The sequence below is a fragment of the Octodon degus genome, unplaced genomic scaffold, assembly GCF_000260255.1.
Source record: "Octodon degus isolate 3935 unplaced genomic scaffold, OctDeg1.0 scaffold00091, whole genome shotgun sequence".
NCBI classification, from domain to species: Eukaryota; Metazoa; Chordata; class Mammalia; order Rodentia; family Octodontidae; genus Octodon; species Octodon degus.
The window spans coordinates 5325967-5335811 of NW_004524667.1; the positions used below are offsets into that span (position 1 = coordinate 5325967).

The window sequence follows — 9845 nt, forward strand, 5'->3', positions numbered from 1 at the left end:
ATATATAATGTCCTATAATTTTTTTTCAAACATACAGAATAAAAATACGAGCTAGTTAATCATAAAAGCACTGCTAAGTGTTGAAGAGCCAACCTTTAATGAATGGGTGCTATTGGACACAGAGAACAGGATGTCTGAGCAAACTAAAAGTACTACTTCAATATATCTTTTTTAAAAAGCAATTAAAAGATGAACTTTCCTAGGCTGGGTGTAGTGGTGCACGCCTATAATCCCAGAGTTCAGGAGGCTGAGACAGGAGGATTGCTGTGAATTTGAGGCCAGCCAGGCTACATAGTGAGTTTCAAGGTCAGCTTCAACTGCACAGTGAACTGTCACAAGAAAAGAACTTTCCTCCTAAAATGATAGTTAACACTTTAAAATCATTTTAAAAATTATAAGAAAAACAGCTTTGAGAAATAAATTCACTCTTAAAAAAATTTAAACATTACCCTACTTGCAGTTTTTCTCCCCTTTCATTCTGATGCTGGGGATCAAATCTAGGGTCTGCTAGGTCCTCCTTGGTACACAGACACTAGCCCAATTAGGTCTTATCAAAATTTACTCTGATGGAATCATGTCCTGCTGCCTTCACAAATTTGGTAAATTCTTCAGGACTCAATCCATGGTGGCAGCATTGGTCATTGAATGAAAATATACCTCCTTGGGTCCACCTTCCAGAAAAGCAGAATTAGAACAAACTTCACATCCTCACAGAAAAGCATCAAAGATGTAGCACAACTTTGGCCAACTTTCAGTTTTTCTAGCATGGCTGTTTCACCCACAAATTGCAGATTTCCACTCCTAACACCTACGTGCTTAGCAGGATCACTTAAATTAACTTGCTTGTCATGAGGAGCTGTCACCAACCAATAGCTTCTTTGCTTTTTGTATTGAAGAATTCTTACTATGTATGCCCTTCAGATGCTGGATATGAGGCATCATTTCTTCAACTGTAAACACTTGGGGTGCTCCACAACCTCTGTGTGGATCACCAGGGCCCAGAGGCGCTGTTCTAGGTCTGCCTGCAGATCTGACACCGACATCCCGTGGCCATGCTGTTGTCAGAAGGAATATTTATGAAAAATACAGTACACTCAAAACATAAAAGAACCCAATTCAAACATCACAAGGAGGCAAAAGACAAACACAAGTAATGAACAGAAAATGTGGAAATATAAGGGCAAAGCAAGCAAAGGCAGATGCCCAAACTCAGGGTTATTTAAAAATAAAAACTGAAGGAATAAAATAGCATTTTGTATCTGCTAACAAATAGAAGTTTTCTAATTCATCATATTCAGTGATGATCAGAGTATGGCAAGGTTACTACTCCCCTGGGCACTAATTTAAATATAATTCACAAGAAAAAGAATATAGCAATTAGAAGACAATCAAAAAGACAAATGTTATGTACAATGATGTTAGTACCATTGTACATAATAATAAATCAGAAGCCTAAGAAATAGTAAGTGATTTGGGAATGGATCAAAATGTATAACCAGGGCCAGCTAGATAGCTCAGAAGATTAAAGTGCCTCTTTAGGCAGAGCACAAGGACCCAAGTTTGATCCCAGGCATGTCGTGCCTGTCCTACCCCTGGGGCACGCTGAAACTGGGGGTGGTAGTGCACACCTGTGACTCCAGCACTTGGGAGCCTGAAAACAGGAGGATCACTACAAGTCTGATCTGTGTAGTGAGACCCTATAGACCTGTACTAAGTACATTTTTTTTAAAGTACAACCAAAGAATGAGATAAATAATAACTAATAAAAATAATAAAAATCACTCTTTGGGGCTAGATGTGGTGGCACAGACTTGAAATACTGGCACTCATGGAGACCAAGACAGTAAAATCACAAGTTTAAGCTTAGCCTGCACCATTCAGCTGGGTAGCAAGATCCTTTCTCAAAATTTAAAAGGGAGTGGTGGTCTGGGGATGTAGCACAGCATACAGCCTTGGGATCAATCCCAAACAGCACCAGAGAAAGTTTTGAAAAAATAATGAATTGCAAAAATATCTAGATATACATTAACCTAAAAGAAGCAGGGGCCAGTAAAAACAACATATACAAAGCAGAATCCAATATTTTTAAGTGTCTTACATCATACCATGTGCATATGCTCATAAAGTATCTTGAAAGAAAATATGCCAGAAGCAGAGTTCTTAGGGTTAGAACTGAACATTTTTATCTTTCTAATACTTCCATAGATTTTTATTGTGATCATAATTAGATTCATTATAAAAATATAACAACAAATAAAAGGCATTTTTAAACTAGGTATCTTAGATTTTTCTCTCGGCCTCACCCTAATTAAGGAGTGACAATGGAAGTACTAATTACCTATTGCAGAATTAGCTAAATCACACCTTTGGGTCTTCCCTTACTTCATAATTCAATCCAGATATAAACCTGAAAAAACCATTTATTTTCTGAAACATCCATAAGTCCTCTGCTACTGCCTTTGCTTCTCATCTCATTCTGACCAATTTTAATGACAGAGATTCTTCCAGGTAAGTTCTTATACTACTGAGCCATTTCCCCGGGCCATGAGATTCTTCCAAAGATGGCAACAGAGCTAGACTGGTGAACACACATAGGTGTGGATTCTCCAACAGTGTCTCACCTATTGGCTGGTACAACAAGGACAGAGCAGCAGTCTCTGATGTCATCAGATGGATTCTGAAGCCACCACCATCACAGATACCAACTCCAGGGGGACAATCGGACCAGCTCTACTAATAAACAAAAGCTCTCTCATCTAGTGAGAAAGCAGAATTTCCAAGCTTGGCTTGCTATTTCATTTCAGAAGTGCACAGAGAGAGTGAAAAATCAATTTTATCCACCTTCCTTACTTGTTACTTTACTGACAAGTTGATTAACTGATTCAATTGTTATACTGTACGAATTAAAAAATCTATGTATTTATAGGTTTTAATAATGATTTCTGAAAATAAAATGCTTTTGGATTCACTTATATAATGACTCAGGAATATAAAATGTTTCAATTTTGTTCCAAGTGAATACTGTACAAGATAATTCCTCTTTGTCCTAACTCTTTCTGAGCACACTTGCTGCCTGTCCATAGATCTAGGCTTGTTACATATTACTGTCCAAGCATTTCTAGGTACCCATGCTAACTTCCTATAGATTCCAAACTTCCCAAAGACAGGCAGGAATGTCCACTTTCTTTCCACTGTACCTAATGTGATTGAGACAGAGCACAGTGATACCTGCCACTAAGTATCATCCAAAACTGAACATCTGGCAGGAAATTTCCATTGCTATTTATTTATTCATCAAGCCAGTCATTTATGAAACATTTATTGGACACCAAGTATATGCTAGGCACCAAGCCAGGTACTTGTGACATTGAGATAATATGACATGGTTAAGCCTTGCTCTCAATTTCTGCAGTATTTACATACAGTTCATTCCTGTTTATAAGATCAGAAGGTCCTATACGACCAGTAGGTATTTTAATAGCTATCAATATCATATCATATCAAAATATCTACTCTCATTGATTCAACAAATGTTGCTGGATACCATCCACCAGCAAAGCTCACTTCCACATTTCAAATATTTTGGACCTGTATATATCAGTGTTCACAGACCCTGCTTTTCCTCTTCCTGTCATCAATTACAGAAACTGTAGGCACACCTATCCTTCTACAGAAATTCTGAGTGATTCTCATTTGCTTGAGCTTGCATTGAGCATGAAGCAGTTAAAATCATACTGATGATAATGTATAAAATTAAGTAAAAGGGGAGCCGGGGAGATGGCTCTGTAGAATAAGCGCTTCCCTGCAAGTGCAATGGTCTGAGTTCAATCCCCTGTTCCACCAAAAAAAAAAAAAAAAGGAAAATTAAGTAAAAGAAGCTTTTTGGTACCATGGAGGAGTAAGCTACAAGGCTTTCAGACAACTTAGTGGTAGGCCCCGGGGACATGAGAGGCAACCAGTTAGTTTTCTAAAACTAGAGGGCTGCTGCAGGTGCACTCAACATCACTGTACTGACACCCTGACTCTGGCTGCAGAAAAGCTAAAAGCAAGAGTATTGAGTGAGCAGATCACAGGACATCTTTAAAGGAGAGAAAGTTAAAGAAAATATAAATGGACAAAGTTGGTTTAAGAAAGCATATACCTCAAATATTTCTACTGATTCTGGATCAGCAATTAACCACTAGGAAGAATGTATGCAATGTGCTAATTATTGAAACTGTTCCTACCAATTTGGTTTGAAACTGTCTCATTGCTATTTGTTTCTCAATAAAATTATGGGGAAAAAAAAAAGATGAAGACTTCCTGTGAAGTGATTTGCAGGGCCAGCTGGAGAAGCGCAGCGACAACTTCTTACACTTGTGGAAGAAGTAGTGCGGGGTGCTTAACCGCAACCACCTGCACCTCTTCTCCTCCAGTCTCAGCGTGGACCCCAAGGAGCTGCACTTCCATTCCATCCTGTGGATGGACTCCGTATATCACACCTGCGTAGTACATCTACTTCACCATCGTCACAGACCGCCACGATTTCGACTTCCACTGCTCTGGCGAGAGCTCCTGGAATGCGGTCATCGCCATGGCGCTGATCAAATTCCAGAACCACTGTGCTCTGGAGGGCTTCTGCGGTCTGCTGCAGTACAACGACCCCCAGAGCAATCCGACCCTGACTACGAGGAGCCCGCACCTGGGACCATCCGCATGTCCTGTGCTACCCCTAAGATTCCCCACAGCACCTGTCAGGCCAGTCAAGCTGCAAGGCCACGTCGGAGAAGAACCCAGGAGTACTGAGACAGTGTAGCCCAGGTGGACCACCAACAAGCTGATCTCGAAACAAGACAACCTCAACCCTTCCCATTGCAGAAGCGCCACCTTTCGTGCTTGCGCAAGCTCACAGGCTGTGCAGCCCGTTAACTTACTCGACAGTATTTTTTTCAGGGGTCATCTGTCATACCATTGTCTTAATATTTTGTTTTTGTACCACTATCTCATCCCCAATAAATGATTTGATTTCCTTTTCCTTAATAAAAAAGAACATAATAAAATTAGAAAATGACTTGGGAAATGGAAAAAAATATATAGACTTTGTAAAGTATATTTTATATTTGTACAATTGAATGAATCTACTTAAATAATTTTTTTAGGCATTCAACTGTGGTTGTTTTGTTGTACATTGTTGTCTTCAATGTAGTTGCTCATTTCACAGATATGTGTGTAAAATTGATCAAAATAAAAATTTTAACCATTAACTACTACCTTGAAAAACAGATGCAAATTAATAGTATAATCATCTTAGCCAACCTGTATATATATGTATATATGTATATATATGATATTTTCCCTTCATTTTTTTTCTTTTTTTGTTCCTTTCCCTCATCCCAATTGCTTATTTGTTTTGCTCATCATCTTTCCCTTTTACCATATCTATTGTACCTTTCACATTTTATTTACGCTTTCAGGTTCTTATGCTCAGGAGAAAATACAATATATGTATATGTATATGTATGTCTGATTTATTTCACTTATGATTATGGTCTCTAGTTGCATCCATTTACCTAGAAAAACTTTGAGTTTATCTTTTTTTATAGCTGAATAATACTCCATTGTGTAAACATACCACATCTTCTTTATCCATTCCTCAATTGATGTGTATTTTCAGAAGAAGAAATACAACTAGCAGATAAATACATGAAAAAAAGTTCGACAGCACAGGTCATTTGAGAAATGCAAATTAAAGCAACACTGAAATTCCATCTTTCTCCAGAAAGAATGGCTGCCATAAAGAAATCAGCTAATAACAAATTCTGGAGAAGCTGTCAGGTAAAAGAACCCTTCTCCACTGTTTTAGACAGGTGTAATCACTGAGGAAATCAGTATAAAGATTCTTTAATAAAACAGGATTAGAAATCCCATTCAACCCAGTTTTTCTCCTTCTGGATATTTTTCCAGAAAAAAAAAATGAAATAAGACATTTTGAAACCTCTAAATTACATCAATTCACACATGTATAACTGAAAATATAATTGTACAAATACGTATTAACTAAAGTCTGAAATTGGCTTTTGTTCATCTGTCCTTAAAAAAATCAAGACTTTATTTCCTGCTGCTGGATAAGAAGAACCAGCATTGTGAACATGGCCATACTCCCAAAATTGATATTCAGACTTCATGCAATCCAGACTTGCATACTGTGAGTATCCCTCACAGAGGTAGAGAACACTTTCCTCAAATCATCTGAACCAGAAGAGACCCAGAATATCAGAAGAAATCCTGAGAAATGAAGGAAAAGCAGGAGGTACCACAATACCCAGCCTGAAATTATACTATAAAACTATTGTGATCAAATCAGCATGCTGCTGGCATAGAGACAGACCTGAGTGTCAGTGGAACAGATTAGAAGAGGCAGACACACCTGCACACACACTCAGCCACCTTTTCTTGGATAAAGGGACCAAACATGTTCACTGGATGAAAAATGGCCCCTTTAATAAATGGTGCCATAAAAACTGACTTTCCACGTGCCTGAGGCTAAAACTAGACCCGTGCCTCTAACCATGCACAAAGCTACAGTCAAAATGGATCAAAGATTTAAATATTAAAGGAGAAACATTAAATCTTCTGGAGGAAAATGTAGGGAGAAATCTTAAGGACCTAGATGTAGGTAAAGAGTTCATGAACAAAAACCAAACTGCATGACAAATACTTCAAAGAATCAACAACTGGGATCTCATCTTTTTGAAAAGTTTCTGCACTTCAAAGAAAATTTTCAACAGAGTAAAAAGAAAATCAACAAACTGGGAGAAAACTATAGCTGACCGTTGCTCAGACAAAGGTCTTCTATCTAGAACATATAAAGAATTTTAAAAATAAGGCCCCCAAATTAAAAAACCCAACTCAAAAATGGGCATTTAAGATGAATATACACTTCTCAGAGGAAGAAATTGAAATGGCAAGTAAATATCTGAAAAAATGTGAACATCATTGGTCATTTGAGAAACGCAAATTAAAACAACATTGAGATTCCATTTCAACCCTAAAAGAAAGGCTAACATCACAAAGTCAGCCAATAAAAAATGATGTAGGGCTATAGAGAAATATGAACCCTTTGGCACTGTTGGTGGGAGTGCGGACTGGTACAAGCACTATGGAAGTCAGTGTGGAGATTCCTTCAAAAGGTAGAATTGGAGATTCCTTTCAAGCCAGCTGTTTGCCTCCTGGATAGTCTTCCAGAAGAACTGAAAACCTCATACCACAGTGATATATGTGCACCCATGTTTATAGAGCACAATTTGTTACAGCTAAAGCCTGGAAACAATTTAGATGCACATCAACTGAAGAATAGATAAGGAAGATGTGGTATTTTTACACAATGGAGTATTATTCAGCTACAAAACAAGATAAATTGGAGTCTTTTGTAGGTAAATGGATGTAGCTAGAGAACATACTCTTAAGTGAAATAAATCTGACCCACGTGTGCAAACATTGTATCGTCTTCTTAGTGTGAGAATCTTAAAGAGAAAAATGGAATCTGAGAATACAATAGACACTGGTAAAAAAGACTCAACTTATTTAAAAGGAAAGAGTTACTGAGTTGAGAAGAAGGAAAGGAGAGGAAGTGGGGAAAAGAAATTTAGCTATGTGTGTAAGCAGGATGCTTTCAACAACTGCACTGTGCATTTCTGTTGGTTTATGGAAAGAAGCATCTAGTGCTTTAATTTGTTTAGTCTGCTTTTTGAATTGCTTGTATTTTTTCTCTTCTTAATTTCTTATACATTTATTTTTTCTTCCAATTTTACATGCATATATCTGGTAATATGAATGACTGATTGGAAGATAACATTATGTACTACAATAAATACTGTGAAATTCTTATTAGTTAAGTGAAATTTTGTATCACTTATAATTTTTTTCTGCTTTAACTTTAATTTGTACTCTCTTTAAAAAAAGAAATCAAGTGGCCAAGGAGATAGCTCAGCAGACTAAAGTGCCTGCTTAGGCAAGCTTAGGCAAGTACAGGGACTCCAGTTTGATCCCTGGCACTATATGCCACACCAGCCCTGCCCCCAAGGTGGGCTGAGCCAGCCACAGAGTCAGGGCATGGTGTTACATGCCTGTGAGGCTGGGATTACGGTGAATGTGACCTGTGTAGTGAGACTCTGCAACAACCAACTACATAAAAACAAAAATAAATCAAGACTTCACAGCTATGTTGACACTTCTATTATAAACCTAATTTGCTGTTTATTTACTAAAAATGAGTATTGTTTTCCCATGTGTTGCTGATGTCATCCTCGATATATGCTATTTTTTTCTTTTATGATCATTACAATAATAATACAGTTAACAATCATGTGGAACTAACTATATGCCAGGCTCTATTTTAAGAACCAAAGCAGAATCTTAACATGTGAAAAATGAACCAGATCTAAATTAAATTTTAACCTATGAAGGAATTTATATATTAATCTAAAACATTAACTCAAGATTTCTTAACAGCAGTATACACATTTTTAAATAAATAAATATTTATCTACTTATTTATTCATTTATTTATTTATTTGGTACAGAGCCTTGCTATGCAGCTTGAACTTGTAGTGATCCTCCTTCTCAGCCTCCTCCTTCTCAGCCTCCCCAGTGCTGGCATTACAGGCTGATATCAAACTATATTAATATTATGATGAATATTCTAATAGAAAATACTGATGATTTTCACTGGTGAAATAATGGTCAGATTATTATGGAAAGTCATGGGTACTGCATTTAATGAACTTAAAAATCATTCAGTGTCTTCCTAGAATAACTGAATTAATAAGCAATCTCTAAAATCCTCAGGAAGATGATTGAAGAAGCACAGCATATTTACAAGGCATGACTCAAAGAGACATGCAAAGTCTCTTCAGAATAAAGAACAATTGGATTGTTTTCTGCCATGTCAAGAGGTAGAAAGAATCAATGAGGGAAAAGACACATATTCTTTTCTATATTTCTCTTGAAGTTTGTGCATTTCCAGCTCCTTGTACAGAGAACCTGGAGAAGGATTTTTTTTTCTAGCTCAGGCTGCCTTAATGGCGGGTCTGGTGTGGTTGGTAGAGCTGGGGATTGAATCACGGTCCTCAACGCTTGACTGAGTTTGCCCAAGCAGGCACTTTAAACAATTGAGCTAACCTGCAAGCCCCCTACATTTCTCTTGAAAGAATCTATATTTAAAATCACATCCTACAAATCACTCAATCATCTTACCATTTCCATTTCTGGCTCAGCGTAGGTCACTTCTTTGATTTTCTACGTAGACTTCAACTCGCAGAGCTTCTGTTCTGCCTATTAGTTGTTCCATAATTATCTTAGGTACTTTTTTCTCTCATTGCTGGGACAAAATACCCAACACATAAAATTAAGGAAGGAAAGATTTATTTACTTCACAGTTAGTGGAGGTTTCAGTCCATACTTGGCTGGCTCCAAGGCACAGTGGCACATGGCAGAGTGCAGCAGTTCATAGAGGCAGAAAACAGCAAAGCAGCAAGAGCCAAAAGGAGGAGCAGCAGCTGCAGCAGCTAAGAAGCCTCTCTTCCTTCCTTACATTGTATGCAGATTATCTGCACCAGGGCGGGTATAGCATCACACCCATAATCCATTCATGAATTAATCACAAACTCTAGAAGCCTGCCCCAGCGACTGCATGAGGCTTTGGGGGGACAACTAGACAAAAACCATAATAATTATGCAACAACAGAATGCATTTAAATCAGTATTGCATATGTCTACATTCACTGCAGCAATAATACACAAATGAAGTATCATATCTTTGGTACTCACTAAATTGCAATTAATTACTTAATCAGTAAGAAAATTGT

General features: G+C 37.6%; 1 pseudogene; it reads right to left on the reverse strand.

Annotated features, from left to right (window-relative positions):
* Positions 1 to 541: 541 nt before the first annotated feature.
* Positions 542 to 1043, reverse strand: LOC101585221 (annotated as a pseudogene).
* Between the last annotated feature and the right edge of the window lie 8802 nt (positions 1044 to 9845).